Genomic DNA, 26,584 nt, shown 5'->3' on the forward strand with positions numbered 1-26,584 from the left:
GATCTACTGGTTAAGGGTCCAGTGTGAAAGCAATTTAATCAGCATGCAGGCATGATCAGATGCCGAAGATGATACCCGGGAGATAGTATCATCCCTGGCGTCTCAAGATGAGTGCGTGCCGATTAGCCCAGTGTGAAAGAGGAGCCATGTATCCTGGGATGAATTGGTAATGTGCTGATGACATTTTTGCATGAGTGCATCCAACCATGTGCTTAAACAGTCTGCAGCATCTTCTCAGGAGATATAAGGTAGGTCCATTGCTTTTAATTGAGTTTTATAGATTAAATTAAAAAAAAACCCATGACTGTAAACTGGGAGAACAGGGAGGTACAGGTGCTCCTCTCACTGAGGCAAGAGGAGGCTGAGACCTACAATCTGGCAGGCACCATTAAGGATGGCCCATTCTAAGAAAATAATTGCAGCCGAACTCTGGGGGAAGGTGTTCGCCAGGGACAAGTACCAAGTAATCAATAAGTTGAAGAGTCATCAGAGGAAGTTTCTTCTTGGAGGAGTGGGAAGGAGAGAGTGGACTGGTCCTACTCTGACAAGGCATGCAACATCTGGGGGGCCAGCAAGTCAGCAGAGCCCCTGTCTCTGCTGGCTAACATGGATAGGGCTCCTGTTCATGCACCTGACACCAGTATGTGATCACAGGGTGGGGAGGGGGGAAGGATTGCGAAGTTCCCTGCACTTCATCTGTTGCAGAACTTCCAGTCACCACAGATCCTTCATCTGCCCCATGAGTTTGATTTCCACCCCCGCCCCCCACCCATCTCATCCAGTCCCATTACCACTACTGCTGATGCATCCACCCCGACAACCTCACCCTCAACTTCACCCAGCTGGCCAGAGGGTGTCCACTGCGAGCAGAAGGGCCAGTGAACGAAACACCTCATCTGCTGCAATGTCAGAGCAAGGTAGGAACTGTAGTTTTTTTTTATCCCTGCTGTGTCTGTACTGTGCCCTCTCCCTAATCTCCTATGTGGTGATCCACTGGAGCCAAAGGGAGGGCAAAGTGGAAGAAGCCGACCAAATCGCAGGTGGTAATGGTGAAAATCCAAGATTTCGAGGAGTAGGACCGGGAACGAGACTGCCTAGGCTGGGATAGGCAGGTGGAAATGATGCAGCTGTTTTTTTGGAGCACAGCAGGAGTGCCAGACAAACAGCTCATGCTGATATAGGCCAAGAAATTAAGGTGTAGACGGTTGTTATAAAGGACCTTGCCTCATCCGTGGTGCAGCTCGTGAGCACTGCTACTTCTGCTCCAGCCTTCCAGCTATGGTCCTCCACCCAACACCCTCCCTCCTCATCCTGCCTGCAGCCTAGTCCCTCCTCTGTGCAGCAGCAATACTTCCCCCTCCTCCCTCAGCCTCTCCAGCAGCCTTCCCTGTACCGCACTCCTCCATCCTCCCTCCACCATCAGCCTTCCTTCTTCAATTTTCCTCATTCCCACCTCCTTTCAATGACTTCCTCCCTGCATATCTCCCCCTCCTCATTCCAACATCCTCCACCTGCCCCCATGGCAACCCCAATTTACACACCCAGCCATATAGTCCCATCAGCATTGGGGCAAGTGTTCCCCTCTCGCCACCTCCTACATTTACTTGTTGGAGGAAGAGGAGAACAAAGGGAAAGGTGGGGAAATGTATGTACATTATCTTCAATTGTTAATAGAGCTTTATTTTCCATGTTACGGGTTTACCAAGTTTTACATATTGTATATAGTTTTGAACTTCCACTTTATCTGTTGAAAGGTGACTGTGATGTTCCAAATGACCAAAGAATGTTCAAGACAAAATGTTTAAAAAGTTGAGGGAACATTTTGTCAGGTGCAATAAACCGTTTGTTTATATTTCCATGAAAAGTCTCAGTTGTCTGCCTCACGCCCACTCAAAACAGACATGGTAGCCTCACATATCGCTGTTTGAGCTCTGCCTGTTGCCCTTGGTAGGGGACCCTTTCTGGTGGAGGTAGGTCTGCCTCCTCCATCCTCCACTCCTCCAGGAAATGAACACAACAGGCAATGACAACCTCAGACACAAGAACGGTGCTAATATCTAGTCATTTGGCTCAGCACCTCTTGTGGCCTTTAAGACATCCAAGAGCATTCCCCATGATGATCCAAGCTGAGCTCAGCTTCTGGTTGAATTGGCGCTTGCGGGGATTGGATACGAGGTGCTGCGTGAAACCATCAGCCACTGCTTCAGTGGATAGGCGGGTCACCGATCAAATGTGGCAGGATCACCATGCCATCAGCTGCAATGGAAACCTGAAGGCAAAGAAATGAAGAGGTTGTGGTCTCTCATATAAACATGCAGCACAAATAATCTGTGCTCTCATTCCTCTATCGTCCTGAACCTTGAACCCAAAGCATCCTTTTCAGTTGTCAATGACTATATGTACAGGAAGCACACATATAGGTGACTGGTTATACATCATGAGTATATATTGACATGTGCCTACCTACGGACTTGCCTGCACATCACACATGCAACTGAAGGCCTTATGTTCCCTCCAGAAATATCCCAAGCACATGGAGCAAGTGTTGTTTTTACATACCTCAGGGAACAATAGATAACTGCCTGCATCCTCTGCTTTTCTGTAAATAGATAAGCTCGGGCTTTGGCAAATACTAGTGTGCCTCGGATGCCCCCCAAAGTTCCTCAACATGGTTATCCATCTGCACGAAAACCAACAAGGACGGGTCAGATACAGCAATGAGCTCTCTGAACCCTTCTCCATTAACAATGGCGTGAAGCAAGGCTGCGTTCTCGCACCAACCCTCTTTTCAATCTTCTTCAGCATGATGCTGAAACAAGCCATGAAAGACCTCAACAATGAAGACATTGTTTACATCCGGTACCGCACGGATTGCAGTCTCTTCAATCTGAGGCGCCTGCAAGCTCACACCAAGACACAAGAGCAACTCATCCGTGAACTACTCTTTGCAGACGATGCCACTTTAGTTGCCCATTTAGAGCCAGCTCTTCAGTGCTTGACATCCTGTTTTGCGGAAACTGCCAAAATGTTTGGCCTGGAAGTCAGCCTGAAGAAAACTGAGGGCCTCCATCAGCCAGCTCCCCACCATGACTACCAGCCCCCCCACATCACCATCGGGCACACAAAACTCAAAATGGTCAACCAGTTTACCTATCTCGGCTGCACCATTTCATCGGATGCAAGGATCGACAACGAGATAGACCATAGACTCGCCAAGGCAAATAGGGCCTTTGGAAGACTACACAAAAGAGTCTGGAAAAACAACCAACTGAAAAACTTCACAAAGATTAGCGTATTCAGAGCCGTTGTTATACTCACACTCCTGTTCAGCTCCAAATCATTGGTCCGCTATCGGCATCACTTATGGCTCCTAGAACGCTTCCACCAGCGTTGTCTCTGCTCCATCCTCAACATTCATTGGAGCGACTTCATCACCAACATCGAAGTACTCGAGATGGCAGAGGCCGACAGCATCGAATCTACGCTGCTGAAGATCCAACTGCACTGGGTAGGTCACGTCTCCAGAATGGAGGACCATCGCCTTCCCAAGATCGTGTTATATGGTGAGCTCTCCACTGGCCACCAAGACAGAGATGCACCAAATAAGAGGTACAAGGACTGCCTAAAGAAATCTCTTGGTGCCTGCCACATTGACCACCACCAGTGGGCTGATATCGCCTCAAACCGTGCATCTTGGCGCCTCACAGTTTGGCGGGCAGCAACCTCCTTTGAAGAAGCCCGCAGAGCCCACCTCACTGACAAAAGACAAAGGAGGAAAAACCCAACACCCAACCCCAACCAACCAATTTTCCCTTGCAACCGCTGCAACCGTGTCTGCCTGTCCCGCATCGGACTTGTCAGCCACAAATGAGCCTGCAGCTGACGTGGACATTACCCCTCCATAAATCTTCATCCACAAAGCCAAGCCAAAGAAGAAGAAGTCGAGCATCGTGGGTGTGCCCAGGCTAACCCACATACATATCTGTGAAGCTGGGAACACAAACACACAATGTACTGAAATATGAAAGATCATAATTAGTTAAGACCAAAAAATGGGAACCATGCATGCTCCTTACCAGCGGTTGTGTTCCACCACAGTTTGAAGAATAATGGAGTGCCACCCTTTAAGATTGAAGTATGCTGATAGTTCGTCATTGTGTGATAGTACAGATTCTATCACCAATGTCTATATGTACAAATGGTAGTGTAGGATGACTGTGATTGGTTGAGAGTGTAGCCACACCTACTGGCAGGTCTTCAAGGATTTCTCCAAGTCTGACCAGGTTATTCTGGTCTGGTCGACCTACTTGTGATATGCTCCAGTCATCTAGTTAATAAAAGCCTTGGTTTAGATCAAGAAGTCTTTGGTTCTTTCGACGCGCTCTACAGTCATATGGGGCAATGATGGGCATATGTGTCCATCGAAGACACCAGCACACATTGGATAGCCACACCTCTTGTAAATGCATCCATCGTCTCCCGAAGGTGACCTCCACTTGGCGGGTCAATTAAACATTTCATGAGGGTCTCCCTCAATGTGACAGTCACTCAGGACACCACCGAGCACACAGTGGAAACACACACACACCAAAGAGAGCACTGATTGACTGATACTCATAAGGAGTGGCATACCACCACAAAGTCATTGCAAGTCTGATATGAGGCTCTAAAGACTTCTGGCAGTTGGTCCTCCTACGCTTTATCTCTGGCTCCAGCATCCCCTCAATAAATTCAGAAGTATCCCGACCCATTCTAAAATTCTCGTGCCACTGTTGATCATTGTATTTCTCAAGCACCTGAGCCCAGAACACAGGTCCCTGAGCTCGATCCCTCCTCCACATTCTTCTGTAACCTTCCATCTTTTCAACAGGTGTCTTCTTCAGCAGCTATTCAACTCAGTCCTGTACTCCTCCTCAAATCAATCCAACATTATCCGCAATGCATCCATGAGATTATCAGACCTATACACTGGTGTATTCTCTCCAGTAGGCTCCATTATTGTCTGCATCACCTTGCATAGAAGAATGTTGATTAGACCTGTCTGTCTGGGCAGATTCACATGATGGTCATAGTGATCTCCCTGATGTCCACCATTGCGGAGAGGGAGATGACGTGCCTTTCACCTGGTGCATGCTATGTCACTCGGTATGTCTCCAAGGGAGGTTACAAGCCCATATCCCCAGGGATGACTTATGATGTGTGCGTCCAGAGTGTAAGGCTGCTTTCTTTACAGGGATTCTGAATGGCCAATTAACTGGGACGCCAATGTGTAAAGGGCTTTACGTAACCAACGTTTCAGGCTCGAAGCCTTCATCATACCTTGCTGCAAGGTTCTGTGATGCCTTGATGAAGGTCTCATTAAAACACTGTAGGATTTTGCGCTTATTTCTGGCAGTCTCATTTAGTTACTTGTTTCTTTCAGATGACAATAATCTTTTTTGCTTCAAAGTCCTTTAATATGATTTTAAAATGGGCTTTGTCCCTCGCAGTGATTTTATTTCCTCTTGAATTATGACAAGGTCGTCCAAAATCCTTCCCATCTTTCAATTTCCTCCTCCCTTTGAAACATTTCCCTTTAACTGAGCACCATCACTGACTTTATTGTCGATTGTGGTCACACTCATTAACTTCCACTAAGAATTAGGGAGACGAAGATTAAATTGATAAATATTCAGTATGATTTAGTGTTCATCAATCTCAAATTCTGGATGCATCCTTTCAAAATAAACAACATCTTGTTAAAGTAGAATCTCAGACAGTAAGTCTCAAGGCCATGTTTCGTGTTTTTCAGACCTGATTTTATCATTACTGAAGATGTCTACATAGCTAAGTGCTCTGAATATAATATATCCATGCAGCATTACCAGTTCCCTTTCCAGACCTTCCAATTTACTTGGGCCATACTGTGAACCACTGACTGAATTGGACACTGGCTCATCCAGTCACAACATTGTACATCACAGAACCAGGATCTTCATCCCATCTGTGCTGACTTTCTGCCCTCTACACTAATTGCATCGGCACCTTCATCTTCTCTGCTCTGCCTTTTTCAAGTCTTCAGATGCCTCAAACAAATTGACTGTATCTGATCCCACCACTGCCGCTGGCAGCGAGTTCCAGATATCAAAGAAAAAGAAACCTGCCCCTCAGATCCATTTTAAAGCACCTTCCTCAAGCCAACATCCTCCTGATTTGTTACCCCTCCAGCAGGAGAAAGGCTTTGTCAATATGCTTCATCTCAGTGTGATAAGCCTTTGGAAGGTCATCCCTCATATCCAGAGGGGAAAAAAGATCCAACCTGTCCTGACTCTCTCTACAACTCAATCCCTCCACTCTTGGTAACATCCCGGTGAATCTTTCTCTGCATCCTCGCTACCTGACTGATATTCTTCCTATGGGAAAAAAGAAAGGCGCTTGGCTGGAAATGGAACTGCGACTGAACACTGGTTCACTGGTTCATCTCAGCAGCTGCTTAAGTTTGTAGGGGCACAGAGCACAGAACGCAGAGCCAAACTGCTCTTTGACCAGGAGCCAGTAAACCCCATCTTCTTGACTGCTTGTCACATTCCCACCTACTGCCATGACTGTGCTATTACCTTTTGTATTTAAGAGGAGGCACAGCAAATGCTCTCGAGAGCCAAGAGATGCTGGAAACTTGAATATATAAAGAGGAGCTGGAGGGACTCTGGTAGTCAGACACCATCCGTGGAAGAAATAGTCAGTCAACATTTTGGGTCGGGACCCTCTTCGAGACTAAAGTTGGGAAAGAAAATATATTAAGGGGTGGGTTCAAAAGGTGTTAGGGTGCAGGACACAAGGTAAGAGAGATAGAGAGACAGGTAGTGGTAGACCAATGGGTTGGGGGAAGGTCAGACCGAAAGGTAAGTGAGTTCTAGTTTGGGCCCACAGACCGCGAGCAAGAGTTCAAAGAAGCAGTCAACCAATCTGCATTAGGTCAAGCATCTGAGAATCTGGCAAAAGGGTGGTAGATGCCAATGACAGAGTTGGAAGTGAAGATGAGCTTGAGGCTTGAATCCGCCCAGAGTTACATCTGTGTCGAACTTATGACAACCCCTATCTTCACTGATGGCCAGATAACCCAGCTGAACTGGAATCTCCTCCAGCAGTAGTTATTGCCGCTGCTGCCTTTCCTAAACTCCTCGCTTTGCATCAATTTTCATCTAATTTCCATCCAAATCATCTTGCACGAGGCTGATTGTTTGAAGATGATAGATTTTCCCTCGATTGATCATACCCTGAAGGAAATCATGTAGAGAGATGAATCAATGACATGCTTCTCCGATGACTGAAAACTCTGTAAGCATCTTAAAGTAAAGGTCCTGCCTGTTGCATGAAACTGCAAGATCTTGCCATGAAGCCCCAAGACAATCAGGAGAACAGAAGTCTCTATATTAGATTGATGCATGTTCTATTTCTTCCACTGAAAAAGATACAGCACGTGAGCTACCTGGAAAAAAAGATATGGGTGATAGCAGATAAGGAGAATGATTTCAAAGATATGAAAGTGAATCAACTCACCTCATTTCTTCCATTTATCAAGGTTCAGCATCTAGATTACAAAGAAAGATTGAGCAAATTAGGTCATTGTTTTTTGGTTTCATAGAAGGTTGAGAAGGGATTTGATGGAGGTATTTAAGATTATGAGAGGGATAGATAGAGTTGATGTGGACAGGCTTTTTTCATTAAGAGTAGGAGAAATTGAAACAAGAGATCATGAGTTAAGAGTTAAGGGGCAAAAGTTTGGAAGTAACTGTAGTGAACTGGGATTCACTAGATGACTGGTCCCAGCTCCTCCCCTGGGGGCCTATATATAACACTGTTTTCCTGGCTAAACCCAGAACCCCTGTGAAGCCTGTACATGAGCTCTACATATGTTAAAAGCTAATAAAAGCATTTGTTCTCCCTCCAGTCAAGTGTGAGCTTTTATCTATGCTACAATTTTAGAGGTGTTACTCAAGCCCAATATGCTGTTAATAGATCCCCAGTCCCCTGACGTGGCTGAAGAGTTTAAATATTGGCTAAATTGCTTCCAGGCCTAACTGAATGCGACCAGGGACATCTTCCATATAGACAAGCTCTGGAGGTCAGCACTCATCGCAAGGGTAGGGACAAAGGGGTACACATTCATCCGAGACTGCCTGACGTGCAAGGCCACCATTGAGGTGCTGAAGGCCCTCTACATGAAGACCCCAAACAAGGTCCTAGCGAGGCATCAGCTTGCCCAATGCCACGGCCCAGAGAGTCAATTGATGACTACCTGCTGGATCTGCGGATGCTGACTAAGAAGTGTAGGTACTGTTAGGTCTGCTTTGTTCATGAATGAGTGAGACAAACACCAGGCTGAGTCGAAATCAGGGTTCTTTGTTCTTTATTACTGGATTGTAACACTTGCGACCAACCATGTTAGTCGGAGAATGCATTCTGCCGTTATCAGTAAAATGGTGATTTTTTATACCCTTGGATACGTGCTTAGAACATCATCATATCATTACTTGTCCAATGACTAAAACTGTTGCTATCCTTTCCCTGCTAGCTTCCTGCCTCTCAATCCATCAATGTCTCTCTTATCTTGTAAGTACAAGGAAGCATTCACATCTTGTTACAGCCCTGTACATTCCCATCTCATGATGTTTTACCTAACAGGAGTACAAGGACACCTCCCCTTCTTGTTACTGCCCTGTACAGGGTAACTTCCTACACATTCCCATCTCATGATGTTTTACCTTACAATCCCTCCTTTGTCCTCTTTAGAGGACAATCTCGCCCTGACTATGCTACCACCGCGTTACATTAGTTCGCCTATTATTGCCAAGCTCTATACGGGTTCTGTTCACAGGGCAGTTCGGCTGGTGGGCGAGGGCTCCCCCAACCCTCCTTTGCGTACACCCCCCATCCGTCACCCCGATCCCATTGCCCGTTTACAAGTTTCATCCCATTTGCCCCCAAGCAAAAAACTAGCTAACCCCCCGTACATTAGTAAATTCCCAAGTTAACATATGGTCTACAATCTAATTCATAATACTTGTTCTACAATCTGATTAATAATGTTTGTGTTACAATCAATGTTATAATATTTGTTCTACAATCAAGGTTATAATATTTAGGTTACAAGCAAGGTTAAAATTATATGTGTAACAATCTAATTCACAGTACGAGGCTGCTTCGGGCCATGCCCAGGAAGATAAACAGATCCAGAACACTGCTCGAGGTATGTGAGGGAAGGAAGAATCTCACTAGCCACATTGAGCTAGCCAGTCTCGAGAACAACAACCTTGAGGCCAGCGAACTCGTGGTCTCAGGTGAGCACCTCCAAGGACCAGCTGCCCCCGCTACGGTGGCCCCCACTCTACCGGCTGCCGCTTCCCGAGCTTGGGAGTGCTTTTTCTGCGGCAAGGGACAGCACCCCCGTGTCCACTGCCCAGCCAAAAACTCTGTGTGCTCCAGCTTTTTTAATCCACAAAGACTTCCACAGAGCCAGGCAGGCTGTAGCTGCAGTAACTCTGAGTGAGCCTTCGAGAGGCCGGCACAGGCTTATATCTCGGAGGGTGATTGACACCGGACTGGGTGCGGCTTGGTCCATTCAGGCCAACTGATTGACAGCCAGCCAGGTGTTGACCTGTCTCCTTACACTCCTGCAGGTATCGAGGTTGGTGTACCACCACAAGCTGTCTGCCCAGGAATCGCCCAAGATCACCTGCTGCGCCACCCACCACCTATGGAAATGGATCGGCAGCCATCTTGCAGTGGCCCGATTTTGAATAAAGTGCCATAATCATCATCGTCAGAGGAGGAAGGAGAGCAGCCATCTTGCTGCGCCATGAGGTCGGCACCATCTTACCTGCACAATAATGGAAGATTATTTTGAAGCAGGACAGTTTCTTTCTTTTAATCGACTTTGAGAAAAAAATTGGAATATCAGTTAATTTTTTATTTGTATATTATCAAGTTCGAGTTTTGGTAAGAGATCATTATGGAAGAGAAACTAAATTACCTGAACTAACGAAATTTGAGTTTCTGATTTTGCATACATTAAAAAATGGTTTAATTTCTGATATGTATGCTTTGTTGCAAGATAGAATGAATAAACCAAATATAAATAAAGAGGATTGGGAAGTTATGTGCAAAGATGGGGGTGACTGAATTACTTAATGAAAGATATAGTTTAGTTAATTATAATTTTTTACATCAGTTGTATTTGACCCCTGAGAAACTGAAAAAATATGGATTCAGTAATTCGGATTTATGTTTTAGATGTGGATTATATATGGAACATTTTTACACGCAGTTTGGCTTTGTGATAAAGTCCAACCATTTTGGGAAAAAATTAGAGTATTTTTTGAAACTTTATTTAGGATTAAATTGCCATTAGATCCAGAATTTTTTTTGCTGGGTTATAGTGTTTCACTGACTGGTTTAGGGTTGGACAAGTTTCAGATAGCTTTTGTTCGGCTAGCATTAGCAGTAGCACAGAAGTGTATTGCGGTTACTTGGGAAGATGATTTAGAAGTAAATATGAATCGTTGGCACAATGAATTGAGATCATGTATTTATATGGAAAAAAATAACATAATTTGCATGAAAATTATTCTTTTTTTGTTCAAATGTAGTCACCTCATTTGGAATGAATGGGTTTAAAAATATCTTAAGATATTATATAGCCTATGTTTGTAGCTGGTTGATAGATGGGTTTTTTTTGCTCCCCTTGCAGGGAGTGCTGAGGGTGGGTTTAATTCATTTTAGTTTAGTTTATTTTGTTATTATTTTTATGTATTGTTTTTATGTAATTTGAAAATCTAAAATAAAGTTTTTTTTTAAATGTACCTGTGTAATTACCAAATCTTCCTAGCATTCCAGTCCCATTCGACGTTTGTACAGAAACATTGTACAGTTTATCTGTCATTTGAAGGGGGGGAAATTTTGTAAATTTCACATGTACATTTTAGATGAATTCTGTGCTCCAGTATTGTTGGGTTTGAACTTCCTGCGTCACCTTAAAAGCATGACAATGGAGTTTTCTGGTTCCCTTCCCCAGGTAACGGTTCGGAACAGAAGGCCCTCAAAACCAGAACTCACTTGCAACCTCCCCACGCTGAACATCGACTCCCCCCGCCCCTCCTGCTCCCAAAGCTGTCTGCCGACTGTAAACCCATCGCACCAAGAGCAGGAGGTACAGCACAGAAGACAGGGAGTTTATAAAGACGGAGACCCAGTGCCTGCAGGAGGAGGGGGACATCCAACTCGGCACCAGCCCGTGGAGAGCACAAGTGGTGGTAGTAAAGAGGGAAAACAAGTCCAGGTTAGTGATTTACTATAGCCAAACAATTAACAAGTACACAATCCTGTACACATACCCCTTCCCTTGCATGTCGGATATGGTGAACGATATAGCGCAGCATCGTGTCTTTTCGACATGAAAGCTGCCTATCACCATCTGCTAATCTGTTGACTCTATCTGTTCTGAAGGGTCCTTTTTGGTATTACCAATGGGGTGTCTATTTTCCAGAGGCAGATGGACAGGATGGTGGACGAGTATGAGTTGAAGGCTACCTTCCCCTATCTCGACAATGCCTCCATCTGTGGCCACACCATGGAAGACCATGATGCCAATCTTCAGAGCTTTTTCCACATTGGAAAGAGCCCTTCATCTCATTTACAATTCTGACAAGTGTGTATTCAGGACTACACGACTGGCTATCCTTGGCTACTTGGTGGAGAATGGAGTCATTGGCCCCGACCCTGATAGGATGCGCCCTCTGTTAGAGTTTCCCCTCCCCAGAACCACAAAGGCTTTGAGAAAATGTCTGAGGTTTTCTCATATTACACCCAATGGGTCGTTCAATACATCGACAAAACTCATCCCCTCTTAAAGGGGATGTCTAGTCGAAGACTAGACAGCTTTTAATTACCTCTGAAGTTACATTGCGAAAGCTGCCATGCACGTAGTAGGTGAGAATGTACCTTTCCAAGTGGAAAGTGCCACTTTGGACGTAGCCCTGGTCACTATTCTCAATCATGTGGACAGGCCGGTTGCCTTTTTGTCATGGACACTTCAAGGCCACGAGCTCTGAACCCTGTCTGTGGAAAAGGAGGCTCAAGCCATTGTAGAAGCTGTAAGGCACTGGAGGCACTACCTGGCTCGTAGAAGATTCATGGTCCTCATGGACCAGTGTTCTATTACATTCATGTTCAGCAACACTAAGAGGAGCAAAATCAAGAATGACAAAATTGCTAGGTGGAGGATCAAAATCTCCACCTATGGTTTTGACATTGCCTACCAACTAGGGGCCCTTACCGATCCTCCAGATGACTTGTCAAGGGGATGCTGTGCTTCTGCACACACCGGCCAACTGTGGACCATACACACTGAGCTTTGCCATCCAGGGGTCACCTGCATAGCTCATTTTGTCAAGTCCCGCAATTTTCCCTACTCAATAGAACATGTCAGGGAAATGACCAGGTCATGCCAGGTTACCTGTGTTGTAAGCTAATAAAAGTGTTTGTTCTTCTTCTAGTCAAGTGTGAGTTTATATCCACGCTACAGGAACATGAGGGGGAACTTCATTACTCGGAGAGTGGAATGAGCTTCGGGACAAGTAGTGGCAGCAGGGTCAATTTTGTCATTTAAGGAAAAATTGGATAGGGATATGGATGGGAAGGGAATGGAGTTCAAACATTGTGACATAAACAAAGGTGAAGGCTGCTTTAAATAGCTCTATTCTAATACATGGTCTAACAATTAACAGAATGAATGGTGCTATAAGTTCACTGGCAATAAGGAAAAAAATGATTTATGCCCTTTTCAGACATCAGTGAGCCAGTTAATCCTTGAAGGTTAATTTTGACTGTCAGTTGAAAACATTCCTTATCTTCTTTTGAAAAACAAGCTAAAATTTTGGGAGGAAAAGCTTGAGTTTAGTCAGATCTCAGTGCTGCTAGCTTCAATCAACCACGCACAAAATGAATGAGGAAGGGAATATTCCACATGTGCCTTGTTTTAATGACTTTTTACCTTCTAACTGCACCGCACCTTACCTGTTAATTATGATTGATGGCTCTTAAGCTTTGCTTTATTGTCTTGCTCACTTGCAGCAAAGAGAGGTTAGCTTTTCGAACTGTGATGGATTTCCTCAGTAAACTGCAGAATTTGTTTCTTTGCTATAAAATTAATTGGACAAATTCAGCCATGAAATGATAATTGATGACAGAGGAGATTTTTAGCTGAAAGGAAATGAACTCATAAGAAAATGTAGGCATCCTCTTACATTCAGAAATATACTTTCCATGGCAGTTATTTTTAGCCTGTTCTGCTAGGTACTTGTAGCACAGACATGTCTGCTGGGAAAAAGGACCCTGTCCAAAACCGAACTTGTCAGTGGTTCCTTTCAAATATCCAGCCATTCATGCTTTCACGTTAAATGACATTGGTGCATGGGATATTCACATGATGAAAAGAAAAATATGTTTGTGCAGCATTTTGGTCAGCATTTGCAAATAAAGTATTCAAATTGTGTACTGTTTATAATGAAGCGCTTAATCTAGTAGTTGAAATGTGTAAAAAGAGTATGTACTTTGCAACAATATTGTTTGGAATCTGCTTAATTGATAATTCCAAAAAAAGTAAGGCTGGACTGATTGACCGCTTATTGAAATGGTGTAGGCAGGTGGGATGGCAAAAACTGGTTTAGATTGTACTGAATTTTCAAGTGGCTCCAATGAGAAATTCTGTCAGTCAACTATTGAAACTGACATAATTCTTGGATTTCCGTGCATCAGCTGTGAAACCTGAATATCGAGGATCTCCCTGATTTGGAGAGTAAAATAGAGCAAATTAAAAGAGCATATTGTCTGATGCCAGAATGCGAATGCAAGAGAGAACCAAAATTATTTGTGCAAGTTCAGAGGGAAAGTAAAAAAAAACAAAAGGGATAAAGAGGGAGCAGTGAATATAAGAAATGAATCCAACAATGATCGACAGAAATATGAACACAAAAGGAATCGCTGGAGGTGAGGGGGAACAGATCAGAGACTAAAATAAAAAGCTATTAATGAAGGTAGAGTGTGGGTGAAGTACAATTAAAGTATTTGAAAAGGAAGATGCTGTTGGAATCTCAGCAAGAAGAGACTGGGTTGAGATTCTAGGTGGCCTAAAAATGGATAACAAGGAACTATGAGAATGGCTTGCTCCATGTATCCATTGAAATGTATTTTAAATGTTGCCACTACATCCAGTTCCACCACTTCCCCCAGCAGCTTGTCCATATCACACTACCCTCCATGTGCAAAGCATGGCTCTCACATCCTTTTTAAATCTTTACCCCTTGCAGTCATTTGTGAATTGTACAAACACTGTTTAATTGTTTAACAATTCAGTCCAAACAAGTTTAATAGTTCAACAGTTCATTTCAGATGTCGTTATCTGCGGTTGAAAACACGAGCTGACCTGCTGCCTCAGAGAGAGGATAAGAAACTGCCCAGCCTCGCAGAGCCAGTCCACTACTTTTACTCCATCACACCCTAGCTCCCACTCTTGCGAGAGCCCGAACACCCGAACGACAGTTCGAGAACTAAGTGGTGTGATCCGCCATACCTTTACCTTTAATTCCATGCCCTCTAGTTTTTGATTATCCTACTCTGGAGGATAAAGGCAAAATGCTTGAGATAATTAGTTTACATTAAGTTTTCAATTAATATTTTCTTCAGAAATTTTAAACAGAGGTAAGTAAATAAATACAGATTATTTTCTCACCAACACTTTGCTGAAATCCACTTCATCCCAACTATCTCTCTAAGCCCATTAATTCTCCCTGTCTTGAACTTTCTCTCTCCCTTTGTCCCTCCTACATCACACCATCCAGAGACACCCTCTCCTCTCCCCCAACCACACCATCCAGAGACACCCTTTCTCCCACACCATACCATCGAGACTTCCCCCTTTTCCCCCATACCACACTATCCAGGGACACCTTCTCTCCAACACCACACGATCCAGGTATCCCCTTCCTCCCCCACACCACACCATCCAGTGACACCCTCTCTCCAACACCACACCATCCAGGTATCCCCTTCCTCCCCCACACCACACCATCCAGAGACACCCTCTCTCTACCACACCACACATACCAGAGACATCCCCTCTTCGCCACAAAAAGCCATCCAAAGCTTTCCTCTCTCCCCCTTATAATATTTATAAGCTCCGTAATATTTGGATCTTCTAATCCAGTGGTCCTCAACCTTTTTCTTTCCACTCATTTACCACTTTAATTAATCCCTATGCCATCAGTGCTCTGTGATTAGTAAGGGATTGCTTATGTGAGTGGGAAGGGAAGGTTGAGAATCACTGCTCTAGACCCTATTTTTATTGAAATATTTTGCTTGAGAAAAATTGTCATTGGCCCATTTCTTTTGGAGTTAATGAAACCGTGCACATAACAAGTCAATTAGGTACGATTAAAGCGGCGGTTTTCAAACTTTTTTTCTACCGACATACCACCTTAAGCAATCCCTTACAGAGCACCTATGGCATAAGGAATACTTAAGTGGTATGTGAGTGGAAAGAAAAAGGTTGAGAACCACTGATATAATCACAGTATAAATCAATACCTATCATGCTATAGGCTATAACAGCATCAGTCAGAAAGATAGAAGAATGACGAGAGAGCTATGCAGATGAACGTAGAGTAGAAATAAACTAGGAGCTAAAAGACCCGATCAAAAAGTAAAGGGTCTAAAGACACCTGGAGTCATTGGTGGAGTAGAACAGAACAAATGAGAAATGGAAAAGATCTATGCTGGGAGCAATGAAGACCAGAAAGTAATGTACAGTTTAATTTTATTTTTATATCGTAGTTAATTGCTAGCACAGATTGCTGACAATTTAGGTCGAGTGTAATTAGCTCCTACAGTGAGTTTATGATTCTTTTGCTTCATGTTCTCCTTTATATTGTTCCCTTTGTTTTCTGAGACTGCAATGACAAGCAAGTTCATTTCTTTCAAAAATAAATCTTTCTTTTTTTAGTACAGGGACTGCGCTTCTCCCTTTATCCCTTTATTTTCATCCCAAGTAAAGTCATGTGTGGTTGTCATTATCTAAGCACTTGTGAGAAACTGACGGGGCAATATTTCCCCATGAGGTATGAGGGCCAAAGCCTATTGTGGTATCTGGAGGACTAGTGACATTTGTCATTGTGCTTCCATGATTAGAGACTACATAATGAGCAGCTGGCCTTCCAAAGGCCACGCACAAGGGAGAAATGTGTAGTGTGGAGGTAAGGCGTTCCGGTGACAGCTTTCCGGAGAAGAGCACTGGCATCACAATTGCTTAACAAAGACTCCACCTGGCAGCAGCAAATAAATTAGCTGCATGCAGATGTATTTTCAGGCACTGAATGCTTGCTGAATGGTTAATAGACCAGGAAGATTTGTGAATGGTGCCAGGATTCATCTGATGGCGGAACTACGATTGAACTAGTCTCACAATATTGAAGAAATGTAATCGCTTGCAACATCATGTGGGAAATACATAAGTTTTCTATGTTTTGAAATTAAATCAGATGGAAGGTGGTGATGAGATTGCAAGGGTTGGGAGCATACCAGAGAAATGTAACAGTGATCCGATCACAATGTGAACATATATTCCAAATAATTTTTGATTCCACAGGTTACAGTGTAATGAGCCATGGTGGAATGATTATCATTCCCTAACTTAAATGAATGCCTAGCAGAAAACACAGATACTATCCAATGAATTCTGTATTTGATTAATAAAAACAAGAGGGTGCAGGCTGGGACAAACATATGCCTTAAGGTAAAAATTCAGGAAAATTACCTCGAATACAATATTCAATAATGTAGAACTTCAGAGTAATAAATTTTTGGAAGGAATTTTGAAGAAACTAAATTGTCTTTTGGAATTAAAATGATTGACAGGCCAAGCAGAACCCTGTTAATAGGATATTTGAATAAAATTCTGTCTGTATATCTACACAATAACTATTTGTATTTATAACAGCCTAATACAAATACATATCTTGGGTTGAGCTCAATAATTTCTATGGTCACTGTGGTCGCTGAGGAAGCAGCGTGCAAGCACAAACTCAAAAGACTTGCACTATTCCAGTAAAAGTCTGAACACCAGTTCATGCTTTGGTGGGTCCTGTGTGACTGGCTCAGGAGGGGTCGGCTCAGGTTTATATTCAGGTCAGCTGGTTGACAGTCGGCCAAGTGGAGTCAGCCCCTTGGGTGGTTGTGATAGTACAGATCTATCACCAATTTACATAGTGTATATAGTTACTGTATCTAGACTGTGCTTACAGCGATTGGCTGAGAGCTAAGCCACGCCTATTGTCTGGGCCTTAAAGGGTTGTGTCCCTAGCCAGGTCGGATCATTCCGGACTGGTCGGCCACCTGTGAAGAGCTCCGGTCTTTTGCTAATAAAAGCCTTGGTTTGGATCAACAAGTCTTTGGTTCTTTCGACGAGCTCTACAGTCGTCTATTTGGTTTGGCAATTGACAGCAGGTCTGGTAGAGTCAGCCCCTTAGGTGATCTATTCAGGTCAGCAACAGAGATCATCCCCTGCAGTAGGACGGTGGTCCTATCAGCACATTCACCCTCTTCTTAAAATTAAATCCTGGGGGGGGGAGTGTAAAATGGTGCTGGGTGATATTTACCAATTCAGGCGGTCCAGTGGCCATCAGAGTCTCTGGGACTATCGCAGGGTTGGCTCCTGGTGAAAGGTCAGCGAGGGTGTGGTTGCCTGAGGGTTGGCTAGGTCCAACTAGCTTGCAATGCCTCACGCTTCCAAGTACTGGCAGAGCTCTTCACTCATGAAGCCGGACCCCCGATCATTGTGGATGAATGCTGAGTATCCGAACCTGGTGAAGATCTGGATCTGTGCCCTGATAACAGTGGCTGTGGAGGTGTCAAGGCAAGGAATGGCAAAGGGAAAATGGGAGTGTTTCCGCGAGGAAGTAGACGTTCTGGTTCGTGGAAGGCAGGGGGCCCTTGAAGTCGATGCTAAGACTGGGGTTGCTTGCATCTGCCAGGCAGGAGGTTGGGGGAGTCGGGCATCGAAGACCTCTGCATGATGAGCTGCAGCCTCCAGGGAGTGGACTACCTCCATTGTCGTGGTCAGTGAGGCAATATTTTCCTCCAGCAGCTTCTGTCGGGCGCTACTCGAGCGCAGCTCTCGCACGCAGGTGTCCCGGATCAGTCGCTCCACTTCCCCTTTGGTCACCCTGCTCTCAGCCAGGCACGGGCGGGCTAGCTCACACAGGGCCCCCAGTTAGGCATCCGCTGTCTCACCTGGATGCTGGACCCTGATGCTGAGCGGACGCCAGGTGACCCTAATCGCGACTCTGCCTTAATGCAGGCAGAAGGAAATTTTGTGTAATATTATGTTCTGTGCTGTTACTTGGCAATAAAGGAACCTGGAATCTGGAATTGGAGCTTGCATTTTTAAAGAATTAGATGAAAGTTTGTTGTTGTCAAGGTATTGGAAATATAATTCAGCAAAATAAATGTTAATCTCTGATCACACTGATCCCATGGCCCTATATTTTAATCTTTTTTTGGTCTGGTGTCATTTTTCTTGAGTTTATTATAATTCTCCTAAATAAATTCCATTTCAGATACAATTTATTTTATAATTCTGTGGTTATGTTAGCCAGATTTAATGATAATGAATTTAATGTCATATGCATTAGTACAATGCATATATGCATTAAATTTCTTACTTTCAGCACATAACAGGCAGTTTGTAAAAAAAGACTTCAATAGCTTATGTCACACTACTGAATGTGAAGACATAATAAATACTCACAATTATAGTAGTGAAATAGAGCTGGCTCTGAATGGGCCGTGTCTGCCTGTCCCGCATCGGACTTGTCAGCCACAAATGAGCCTGCAGCTGACGTGGACTTTACCCCTCCATAAATCTTCGTCCGCGAAGCCAAGCCAAAGAAGAAGAAGAAAAGAAGAAAAGTAGTGAAATAAAAAAGTGGTATTTAAATAGTGCAGATGATCCCTTTTGTGGTGACAGAGTAGTTTGTGATTTGGGGTGAGTTGAAGAGTATGTTATTCATGGGTGTCTCAACGTGCTGACTCCAGAGTTGCCCTCTGCTATGTAGATTCCCAGGCAGGAAGGGCCACACTTGCATCCACACCTCCTCCTTCACCACCATTTGGGGCCCCAAACACTCCTTCCAAGAGAAGCAACACTTCATTTGTGAATCTGCGGGAGTTACCTACTGCATCTGGTGCTCCGCTTGTGGCCTTCACTACATCAGAGGAACTGGACAAATGTTGGGAAGCACTTTGTTCTATCCGCATCAATGACAGGGATCACCCAGTGGCCAACTATTTCATTTCAGCGTCCCACTCCCACGCTAAGATGACCTTGTGCACTGCCAGACCAAGTTCACCCATAAATTCGAGGACCAACACCTAATATTCTGTCTGGGCACTCTCCAACCAGATGGCATTAGCTTCTCCGGTTTCTGCTAGCCCACTCCCTGTTCTCCCCCTATTCCCTATGTCTTTGTCTCTTTTTTTTTTCTCAGCTCTCCATCCCCTTGCCTCTCCATTGACAGGACACCCTCCTCCATTTGCTGATATGCCCTCCCTCCCTCATCCAGCTATTATCTCTTGCCTGTGGGACTGCTGTGCTCCTCCTCCTGTCTCTCCTTCCCCACACCATCATTTTGTTCAGATGCCTGTCTATATTTTGCTCATACCTTGATGTGGGGTTTAATCCTGAAATGTTGGTTATGTATCTTTAACTTTGCTAAAGAAAGTACACTATTAGACCTACAGAGTTTCCCCAGCATTGTATTTTTACTTCAATCCAAGTGCCTGCAGACTTTCATGTTTTACTCTAATTTGGTACTAACCTTCTACACCTCCGTTTCATCAATGTTGTCAGGTGTGTAGTTCCTTGGCTTCCCCTTCCTAAAATCCACCATAACCTCCTTGGTCTTGCTGACATTGAGAGCATGACTGCCATTCTGGCACAACTGAATCAGATTCTCAGTCTCCATTCTAAATTCTGACTCATTTAAGAAAGGATCTAAATGTAAACCTGGGAATTATAGGCCCGTGAGTCTGACGTCTGTGGTGGGCAAGTTGATGGAAAGTGTTCTGAGGAATGGTATTTACAAATATTTGGAGGTACAGGGATTGCTAGGGAGTAATCAGCATGGTTTTGTCAGGGGTAGATCATGCTTGACAAACCTGATTGAGTTTTTCGAGGGGGTTACAAAAAAGGTTGATGAAGGGAAAGCTGTGGATGTTGTCTATTTAGACTTTAGTAAAGCTTTTGACAAAGTTCCCCACAGGAGGTTAGGAAAAAAGGTGGAGGCATTAGGTATAAATAAGGAGGTAGTGAAATGGATTCAGCAGTGGTTGGATGGGAGGTGTCAGAGAGTAGTGGTAGAAAATTGTTTGTCCAATTGGAGGCCGGTGACTAGTGGAGTTCCTCAGGGTTCGGTCCTGGGTCCACTATTATTTGTTATATATATTAACGATCTGCCAATTCCCTATGGGTGCATTGAGCCTTGACTTTTGGGAAATGACCAGGTCACCCATCATTGTTGCAAAATTCTTCTGACTCAGGGCTATTCATTTGGATGTAAATCTCTACCAACTGTTAAATTCTGTAATTTTGACTTCTTAAGTTTCATTTGCAGAAGGATAAACACATTGTTTGGTCAAATATGTGCTAGTATAATGTCATTAACCACCAGCCTATTGTCAATGAACTGTAACCTGGCATAAATATTCTTGTTCAAGGATGAAGCACCTGGTCATCAGCTCAGAGATCCATATATGGAGATACACCCGGCTTATTGGGCAGCAGCAAGTGCTATAGCAAAGGCAACTCAAGGTGATGATCTCTTCTTCTATCCTCTGTTGAAGAGGTCACAGATGAAGGCTTAGAATGTTGTCATTGTTTGAAATACATTTTGAATGCTCCATGTGCCGAAGACCCACTTCACTTTTACATAATGATGTTGGAAACTCACCAAAGTGTGTTAGAGACTTGGAATAGTCTAAATATTGACAATGAGGTGATACTACATAGGCTAGATGCAATTAAAGTGACAGCTGGGTATGATTAATACTGAGGGAACAAGGGAAGGAATTTCAGAAGCCTTTGCCTTGCCCTTTCCAGACATTCATTGTTAATGCCTGAGGACAGGAACATAGGAAAAGTTACATGCTTGTTTAAAATAGGTTGTAAGGTCAAAGCATTTGCAGAACAGTAAGTGTTAGGGAAACTTTTAAAGAAAATTAGCATGAAAAAAATTAGCAGTCATTCGGATGGATTGGAGAAAGCCAGCATTGATTAATTTGGCTTCAATAACTTGATTGAGGTTTTTGATGATGTCATGGTCAGCAAAAGACATGGCAATGATGTGGTGGATGAATTTCTAAAGGGGCTTCAATAGGGTGACATGTAAGAGGCATGCTATCAAGGATGAAACTACTGGAAACAAATAGAAGGCAGCTGTATGGATAAGCAATGGGTCAAGGATGAGGGAACAGAAAGTATTCCTGAAAGATTGTTGCTCTGCAAGGACATAAATTGTTCTTTCCCTGGGGTATTATCATGCATTTGCTTTTCTGAACATATACTAATAGATTAGACTCGTGTGTTCAAACATAACGTACAGATGGCAAACTGCTGGGAGACACAATGGACCATGAGAAGGAGAGTTAATAGACTTCAACAAGATATTGATAGTCTGAGGAAATAAGTGGTTCTTACTTAAATTTAATGCTGAGAGTTATTTAGTGGGAAGAATATCTCGAGGCAATATAAAAATGAGGACACTATGCAAACAGGAGTAGAGGAATAGTGATGTCTTGGAGGGAGTATATGGGCATAAATTGCTGGATGCAGTAAGGTATGTTGAGATAATGGTATGAAAGCAGTCAGGATCCTGGTCTTTAAAATTTTTATTTATCACTTGTATCAATACTAAACAATTATTCAATTGTATATAGATACAATATAATTCGATACAAGATGATACAAAAAATATATATTTTTCACCCCAAACCCCCCTTCCCCTCCCCCAAGGAGAAAAAGAAAAAAAGAAAAGGCCTAATCTATATATTAATCATTAATCATTTTCTCTTGATATAACTATTGTATCTCCTGATTATTGATTGAGAGGAGTGGGTGATATTAATAATGTGGATGGGTTTTTATTAACAAATTCCATATATGGTTCCCAAATCGTATAAAACTTCCTAATCTGATTCCAGGATCCTGGTCTTTCTGAATAGGTGTATGAGCAAGGAAGAATCATACTGAAATGCTGGTTCAACTACACTGGAGTCATAAAGTCTTGGAGCCAGAAAGTACAGGAACAGGTACTTTGCCTTCCATGTCCATGCTGACCATGTACTTCCTGTTTGCATGATTCCTACCTAATGCTTGGGAATGTGTATATTAGCATGCCCATCGAAACAACACAATGGAAATCACCTTACAGATGTCACAGTGCCCCAGGCCAGGTGCCAGGTTGATGAATGATTGTCAATCTAAAAGATTAACTCTTGTTGCTTTCCACATGGGATGTGGCCTGACCTGCTGAGCAGTGCTGGCATCTGCAGCAGTTATTCTCTGGGTCCTTTTAATGATCTGTTCATTTTCACTTCATGATTTGCATTAATTAACTCTAGTTAAATTCACCAGCTGTCGTTTGAACAGAGCTTGAATCATCTATCCAGCGTCTGAATTACTAATTTAGTAATTTAACCACTAAATTATATTCCAAGGCAACATTCCTTGGGAAAAGTACAGTTAAACCCCTGGATCTGGCACCTATGGAGATTGGTAGATTCTGATTAAGCATATTTTATGGTTGCTTGAGACATATTCTTACAATGCCTAAATAATACACCTGCATTAAGAATAAACTGTTGAAAAGACAAAAATACTATAATGTCCTTGCCCTGAACAAACTTCACTTGCATGAGTAAATAAACCTTAAAGGATTTTACTTTATTTTCTGTCACATTCTTTGAAAACATTTAACCATCGCTGCATCTGTAGGTTCCTCCCCCCTCCACGGAGCCTCCCGACAGAGAACAATCACATTATAGATACCAAGCCCATTCCCCACCTCCACCGAGTTTACAGATAAAGCCTCTGAATAGGGCAATTCTTACTAAGCAGGGATAAAGAGACGCTTTAAGTGAGTCACTTCAACAGCGAGCAGCATTAACCAGCTCTTCATTTCTGGATGACGTCTTTGCTGTTTCACACAACTTTATTCAAACAGCTGCGATGCGCAAAGCACGATCAAGGCCCACCGCTGGCTGAATATTTGCTCCCATCTTTATCAAAGGTTTTTGTGTTACTTCAGAGAACATTTACTTTTGCAAATTTAACAAGTATTTTTTTCCTCTATAACTTTACTTTTATTTATTTATTTTTCTCTCTATTTATTTTACTTAACTTTTCTGCCCGTTGCTTGAGGTTGCCGAATACATGAATTCTAGATACAGAGGTTTTATTGTATTGAGAATCAGAGCCCTTTCACACTGCAGTTTCCTGTGGGTTAACTGGATAATTTAGCAGATCCGTTCTTGGTAACCAGGTGGTGTGAAACGTCTCAACCTGGCAGGGCGAGTTTCGTTCATGTTAAATTCATCCGGATTCTGACATATGGTGGGGGCAGGTGTAAGAACCTGGCTGAGTTAACTCACTAATCGCCTTCTGGCGGTGTGAAAGAACAACCTGCATTGTCACTGTTGGAGGTGGGACCACCCCTTAAAAGGCTAGGTTGCTGATTAACCAGGTAAATCATAGTGCGGGTTTTCCTGCTTCCTAGGAGGGTTGGCAGTGTAAAGGTAAAGGTTCCATTATTGTCATGACATTCTACCTTTAGAATGTGACATACATAAAATTATTTAACTTTGTCTCCCATAAGGAAGACAGAGAGTCATCACTTTGTCAAGCCCTCCTCACAGAAATGAGGTCCCAGTGAGGAATGAACTTCTGACTCCTGATTTACAAGACCAGTGCTCTAACCTCTGTATGAACAGGGCTATAGAGTTCTATAGCATGGAAACAGGCCCATTGACCAAATTTATCCATGCTAACATCATGAATTGCATTTGCCTGTAGTCATGGAGGACTTTAACTTCCACATAGATTGGGAAAATCAAGTTGGTCGTGGGAGTCTGGAAGAGGACTTCATAGAATGCATCCGTGATAGCTTTCTTGAGCAGCATGTTAAGGAACCCACAAGAGAAAATGCTCTCCTGGATCTAGTGTTGTGCAATGAGATAGGTAGAGTAAATGATGTAATAGTCCATCTGGGAAATAGCGATCATAGTATAATTGAATTTCTCATTCAGATGGAAGGGGAAATAGTTAAATCTAAAACTAATATATTATGCTTAAACAGGGGTGACTACCATAGGATGAGGGGGAAATTGGGCAGAGTGGACTGGGAGCACAGGCTAATTGATGAAACAGTTGAGGAACAGTGGAGGATTTTCAAAGAAATATTTTGTAATGCTCAACAAAAATATATTCCGGTCAGGAAAAAGGGCAGCAAGGGAGGGAAAAATCAACCGTGGTTAACAAAGGAAATAAAGGAGAGTATAAAATTGAAGGCGCAGGTGTACAAAGCTGCAAAGAGCAGTGGGAAACTGGAAGATTGGGAAAACTTTAAGAGACATCAAGGGTTACAAAACGGGTAATAAGAAATGGAAAAAAGGATTATGAAAGTAAATTGGCATAAAATATAAAAAGAGAAAGCAAAAAATTTTATAAATATATAAAACGGAGAGGGTGGCCAGAGTTAACATAGACCCTTGGAGGATGAGAAAGGAAAACTGGTAGCAAAAAATGAGGAAATGGCCGAGGCATTAAACCAATATTTTGTGTCAGTCTTCACGGTGGAAGACAAGTCGAGCATGCCCAAGTGCGGAGTTAAGGATGCGAATGTTGGGGAGGGCCTTGATAAAATAGTTGTTACAAAGGAAGTAGTGACAGAGAAACTAATGGGACTAAAGCCAGACAAATCACCTGGTCCTGATGATGTGCATCCAAGGGTTCTGAAGGAAATGGCAGAAGTTATAGTTGATGCATTGGTGGTCATATACCAAAATTCCTTGGATTCTGGGCAGGTCCCAGCAGACTGGAAGACAGCAAATGTCACGCCACTTTGTAAAAAGGGATGTAGGCAGAAGACTGGAAATTATCGGCCAATTAGCTTGACGTCTGTGGTTGGAAAAATGCTTGAAGCCATCATTAAAGATGAAATAGTGCAACTTTTGAAACGTAAGGATTCAATCAGGCAGACGCACTATGGTTTTAGAAAGGGAAGATCTTGTTTGACAAACTTGTTAGGATTCTTTGAGGATATAATGGGTGCGGTGGATAGAGGGGAGCAGGTTGATGTTGTATATTTGGATTTCCAGAAAGCATTTGATAAGGTACCGCATAAGAGACTTATCAGTAAGTTACAGGAAAGTGGAGTCCGGGGAAGTATATTGGCCTGGATTGAAAATTGGTTGTCTGACAGAAGGCAGAGAGTCGGGATAAATGGGAGTTTTTCAGGTTGGTAGAGAGTGGTAAGTGGGGTGCCACAGGGGTCAGTGTTAGGCCCACAACTGTTCATCATTTACATTGATGACTTGGAGGAGGGGACAAAATGTGGTGTAGCCAAGTTTGCGGATGACACTAAATTGAGTGGAAGAGAAAATTGTAATGAGGATGTGGAGAGTCTGCAGAGGGATATAGTTAAGCTGGATGAGTGCGCAAAGGTCTGGCAGATGGAGTACAATGTTAGTAAGTGTGAGGTTATCCACTTTGGCAAGAAAAATAAAAGAGCTGAATATTATTTAAAGGATGAAAAACTACAGCATGCTGTTGCGCAGAGGGACTTGGGAGTGCTTGTGCATGAATCGCAAAAAGTTAGATTGCAGGTGCAGCAGGTTATTAAGAAGGCAAATGGAATGTTGGCCTTCATCGCTAGAGGAATTGAATTCAGGAGTAGGGAATTAATGTTGCAACTGTATAAGGTACTGGTGAGACCGTACCTGGAGTACTGTGTCCAGTTCTGGTCTCCATATTTGAGGAAGGATATACTGGCTTTGGAGATAGTCCAGAGGAGGTTTACTAGGTTGATCCCTGGGATGAAGGGGTTGACTTATGATGAAAGATTAAATCATCTAGGATTGTATTCGCTCGAGTTCAGAAGAATGAGAGGAGATCTTATAGAAACATATAGGATTATGAAGGGTATGGATAGGATAGATGTAGGAAGGTTTTTTGAGCTGGCCGAGGAAACTAAAATGAGAGGACACAGTCTCAAGATTCGGGGGAGTAGATTTAGGACAGAGATGAGGAAAAATAGTTTTTCCCAGAGAGTAGTGAATATTTGGAATTCTCTAACCAGGGAAGTGGTTGAGGCTGCCTCATTAAACATATTTAAAATTCAGTTAGATAAATTTTTACATGATAGAGGAATTAGGGGATATGGGGAGAAGGCAGGTAGGTGGAGTTAGGTCATAAATTAGATCAGCCATGATCGTATTGAAT

General features: G+C 43.2%; 1 long non-coding RNA gene across 1 annotated transcript; it reads right to left on the reverse strand.

Annotated features, from left to right (window-relative positions):
* Window positions 1-1,644: 1,644 nt before the first annotated feature.
* LOC138752362 (uncharacterized) lies at window positions 1,645-18,941 on the reverse strand. Its single transcript, XR_011350558.1, has 4 exons — window positions 18,839-18,941; window positions 13,054-13,176; window positions 7,540-7,570; window positions 1,645-2,269 (listed from the first exon to the last, which is right to left on the reverse strand). It is a non-coding gene; the product is annotated as an uncharacterized lncRNA (long non-coding RNA).
* Between the last annotated feature and the right edge of the window lie 7,643 nt (window positions 18,942-26,584).

This window comes from Narcine bancroftii, chromosome 2 (assembly GCF_036971445.1).
Source record: "Narcine bancroftii isolate sNarBan1 chromosome 2, sNarBan1.hap1, whole genome shotgun sequence".
Taxonomy (NCBI): Eukaryota; Metazoa; Chordata; class Chondrichthyes; order Torpediniformes; family Narcinidae; genus Narcine; species Narcine bancroftii.